We start from the raw sequence: 5,190 nt of genomic DNA on the forward strand, positions 1-5,190 counted from the left end.
GGGCAGGGCACGTGCACCACTCATAGGAAGGAGTCTGGGCAGAAAGCATGCCTGTCCTGAGCCTCTGGGCCCAAGGAGACAGCAGCTCCTTGGCCACCTGTCCCTGGGGCAGACATGCGCTAGCCACCAGGCGCCTACACTGAACTCGCAGAAACAGCTCCCTGAAATAACGGGGAGTCAGATGCCATCTTCCTCCAGGATGTGGAAGCTTGAAGGAAGCACGGTGTTTAAGGAAAAGGGGTGGGGACAGTCCCCCAAAGCTCCCTATTCAGTGCACGGGCAGTGTGCAGGGAGCCTGTCACCTCTCCTTTCCTGTGGGCAAAGAAATGTCGTAGTCCGCGAGTCCGCCAGAGGGCCAGAGTAAAAAGCCAAGCGATGCCTACAGTGGGAGATGGCAGTGTGCATAGGGTGCCATCCTAGGCTACACACGCTACTGCAGGGTTCCGGCTGTGTCTGCAAGTTCGGCCTGGCAGGGTGAAACCAGCACGCGAACTTGGAGCCCGGGAAAGCAAGGCCCAAGTGGCACTAGCTCTCCCGCAGCTCTTCTTCCCTGACGCCAACCAAGCCTTGCTGAGGAAACAGTGGCGAAGTGCTGTTCGCTCCAAGCCAAAGCCTCTGCGAAAGCACAGCTATCGCTGAGAAATGTTCTGCGGGCTGCTGCTTGCCTGAGCCCAGTCTGGCGGTGGGCGAAACCCGCATACAGCGAAAGCTTCTTTGCCTGGGCATCTACCCTAGGAAAGCACAGCGTTCCTTTGGAAATCAATGTTGGGTTTGTGGATGCTGCTGCTGCTTGCCTGAGCTAGTCTCCGCAGCTCGGTGGAAGATGCCCGCATGGAGCGAAATACTCTTTGCCCTAGCATCCCCTCTGCCTGAGAGAGAAGCGTGGTTGCACTCGTCTGTCACTGCGCTCCCCAAGAGCAACTGTGGGGAAGGCGCAACACGCCGCCCCCGGAGAAGAGGAGCCGTTGGCCTTGGGGTCGGGAAATGCTCGGGAAACAGGATAGCCTGCCGTGGCACGAACAGCAGGTCGGTGGCATGACAAGTGTCTCCCGCTCCCTGTGCGGAGAGATGGAAGCCTGGCTGCTAAGGAGACATGAGGGGATGACTAGGGCAGGCGCGCTTGCTCCACTCTGAGGAAGGAGTCTGGGCCGAAGGCAGGCCTGTCCTGTGCCTCTGGTCCCGAGGGGACAGCATCTCCTTGGCCACCTGTCCCAAGGGCAGGCTTGGGCTTGCCACCAGGTGCCATACCCTGACTCGCAGAAACAACCACATGGAGAAATGGGCAGTCAGATGCCGTCTTCCACCAAAATTTGGCAGCGATGCGGGTGGCAGGGGGTGTGCCGGGGAAGGAGTGGAGACAGTCCCCCATAGTTCCCCATCCCAGTTCACGGGCCTTGTGCAGGGATCCTGTCGCCTCCTCTCTAAACTGGGAAAGCACAGCATTCACTGAGAAATCAGAGTCTGTACTGTGGGCTGCTGCTGTTAGTTGCCGGAGCCCAGTTTCACAGTGGGAGAAACCCATATACAGCGAAAGGCTCTTTGGGCATCTCATCTGGGAAAGCACAGCATTCGTTGGGAAATCATAGTTGGGTTTGGGGATGCTGCTGCTGCTTGCCTGGGCTAGTCTCCACAGCTCGTTGAAATAAACCCGCATTGAACGAAATACTCTTTGCCCGGTCATCCCCCTCTGCCTGAGAGAGCGCCTGTCGAAACAGCTTTAAGGAAAGGGACACGTCTGTTACCGCGCTCCCCAGAAGCATGTCTGCATAAGTCGCAGCACGCCGCCCCCGGATAAGAGAAGGAGCCGTTGGCTTTGCTGTCGGGAAACGGTGGTGAAGCAGGAGAGCCTGCCATGGCAGGAACAGCAGGCAGGTGGCAAGACAAGTGTCACCCGCTCCCTGTGCGGATAAAATGAAGCCTGGATGCTGAGACACGAGGGGACGACTAGGGCAGGCGCACGTGATCCTCTCTGAGGAAGGAGTCTGGGCAGAAGGCAGGCCTGTCTGGTGCCTCTGGTCCCAAGGGGACAGCATCTCCTTGGCCACCTGTTCCTAGGGCAGACTTGGGTTTGCCACCAGGCGCAATACCCGGAACTCACAGAAAGAGCTCCCTGGAGAAACAGGCAGTCACAGGCCTTCTTCCTCCAAGATGTGGCAGCGTTCGCGGAGGCACAGGGTTTCTGGGGAAGGAGTGGGGGACAGTCCCCCACATCTCCCCATCCCAGTGCATGGGCGGTGTTCAGGGATCTTTCCTCTCCTTTCCTGGTGGAAGGCACTGGCCTAGTCCCCGAGTCTGCCTGCGCGCCAGATCAAAAGGCCAAGTCACCAGGAGACGGTAGTGTGCATAGAATGCAATCCTAGGCCACACATGCTGCTGCAGGGTTGTGGCTCTGCTTAGTTTGGCCTGGCAGTGTGAACCCAGGGCGGGAACATGGAGCCCAGGAAATCAAGGCCCAAGAGGCACCAGCTCTCCTGCAGCTTTTTCTCTTAAGCGACAGAGCTAACGCCCAAAGCCTTGCTGAGGAAGCAGAGGCGAAGTGCAGTTCGCGCCTAGCCCAAAACCTCTGCAAAAGCAGAGCAGGCGCTGGGAAATCAGAGTCGGTTCTGTGGGCTGCTGTCGCTGCTTGCCTTAACCTAGTATTCACAGCACGGTGGGAGAAACCCGCATAGAGCAAAAGCCTCTTTGTACGTGCATCCCCTCTGGGAAAGCACAGCATTCGTTGGGAAATCCGTGTCAGTTCTATGGGATGCTGATGCCGCTTGCCTGAACATAGTCTCCGAAGCATGGTGGGAGAAACCCGTTTGGAGCGAAATCCTCTTAGCCTGGTCATCCCCTCTGCCTGAGAGAGAAGCGTGGTTGCGCCTGTGGAAACAGCCTTAAAGAAAGGCACACGTCTGTCACTGTGCTCCCCAGGAACATGTCTGGGAAAGGCGCAGCAATGCCGCCCTGGGAGAAGAGGAGCCATTGGCCTTGTTGTCGGGAAACGGTCGTGAAGCAGGAGAGCCTGCCATGGCAGGAACAGCGGGCGGGTGGCAAGACAAGTGTCACCACAGCCTATGATGACACTTTTGAGTCAAGGTTCATCTACTCTACAGATGAGACTGTAAAATTTTTAAAGGCAACGTGTTTAAAGGCAACATCATGAAAGAAGGTTTGGTGGATTGCTTTGATTTTCTATTCATGGTATCAGATGAGTTTAAGGGAGCATAATCCAATAAAAAACTTAAAATTAATTTTAAAAAATAAGAAAAAAACATTTTAATGTCTTTGCCTTTGTGGTTCCTGCAAATGAAACTACAAGAAAGGACTGAGAACATTTTCTTTTTTTCTATTTGTTTTTCTTCAATTTGGACCTCCTCCTTAGGTCTCTGATCAAAGAATGCTTACACAGACGCTGTAGTGTAGAAAGGACAAAATATCATATTGCAAAATATTCCATTCCTATCTTTTTGTATACCCAGAACAATAAGTTAATATATGTGCTGCCAAAGGAGCACACCAGAGAAATAAGTTAAATGAAGATTGTACTGGGAATATAAAACAATTATTCCATAAAATGAGTGGGTTCTGAATAGGACATGAAGGGCGGACTTGTGAGTTAGGAAAAAGTATATATATAAAGACTTAATGAAGGTTTAATTAAGGCATAACAACTATGCTGTATTCCTGAAATATATTAAAATGATGATATGGAAATACCTCACAGAGTAACATCAAAGCACCTCTGTTAATCCTTTCTACTAACAGCTGTTCCTCTTTGTTTCACTTTACATAACATGTGATGGATTGACATTTGTAGAAATAAGGAGGAAACATGGAAGAAAGTGAACAATTAGAAAGGATCAAAATACACTAATAAACCAGGTAAATAACCAGTGAGTATTATTATAGTAAATATATGCACATTTATAAACTGAGAATTTTCAGGAGTGACAGCCAATGTAGAAAATCGAGATGGTGTTATAGAAAATTCCGTAAAACCCTTTGCATTAGTTTAACAGCCTGGTATAATATTTAGAAACCTGTGTAATTTTTTTGAGCAGTTAAGCATAGAAAAACATGGCTGAAATAATGACAAACACTTAACATTTACTTATATTTTTGTTTATTTTTACCTTTAATGCCCATATTGTGTTCATAATGTCCTAAGTATTTGTGGTTGTTAGAGCAAAGTAAATTTGAAAATTTCCATGGAGAGGGTTAATGGTATCTGTTTGTAAAACAAAACAAAACAAAAACACAGGGCACCTTTCCTATGGTTGTGAGCTGCCCTTCCCTTACTGCTCAATGCATTTTCATTAACACCCACCTCACAGTCCATAGGCAGCCATCTGTGTTCCCGTCTTGAAGAAATTTTATCCTACAAGTCTTTCCTCATGACACTGTTGCCTATTACATAAATCAAACAGAAATTCAACCTCTTGGAATGGAATCAGAAACCCACAAAGCTGACTGCTGTCAGGACTCATAAGGAAGGCAATTAATAAATTTATTATTTAGGAGAGGAGTTGTTTGCTTTCCAAAAATCCATGCAAAATTGGAATGTTATCCAGAGTGTATATCAAACTAACTAAGCTAAAGGTGTCTTTTTATCTCAGGTTCACCCATTTGACAATCATTATATTTTCTCCTTTATCTCTGGTTTGGTCAGCTATGTTAGTGTCAGAACACTTAATTCATTCAGTCAATCAACAAAGACCTATTTAGTACTAATTTTTTGTGGGTGGGATGAATAAGACAAATATCTGCCACAATGGAGCATATGATCTAGAGTTTAAAATTCATATTTGAATTACTTACATACCACCACATACATGAATTACATACTTACCACCACACTTATAAAATTGATGATGTTAAGGAGAAGACCTTAATATTAAAAGCAATAAAATTGATATGTCTATTAGTAGAAATAAAAAATAGTCGTATATTAACTAAAGTAAAATTTAGGGCTCCCTGGGCGACTCAATCGGTTAAGCAGCTGCCTTTGGCTCAGGTCATGATCCCAGGGTCCTGGGATTAAGACCTGCATCGGGCTCACTGCTGGGTAATAAGCCTGCCTCTTGATCTTCCTCTGCCTGCCACTCTGCCAACTTGAGCTCTCTCTCTCTCTCTCTGTCAAATAAACAAATAAAATCTTTAAAAAAAAAAGATAAATATAAAGTAACACTTACTGGCGATTTGGGGATG

Source organism: Mustela lutreola, chromosome 3 (genome assembly GCF_030435805.1).
Source record: "Mustela lutreola isolate mMusLut2 chromosome 3, mMusLut2.pri, whole genome shotgun sequence".
Lineage (NCBI taxonomy): Eukaryota > Metazoa > Chordata > Mammalia > Carnivora > Mustelidae > Mustela > Mustela lutreola.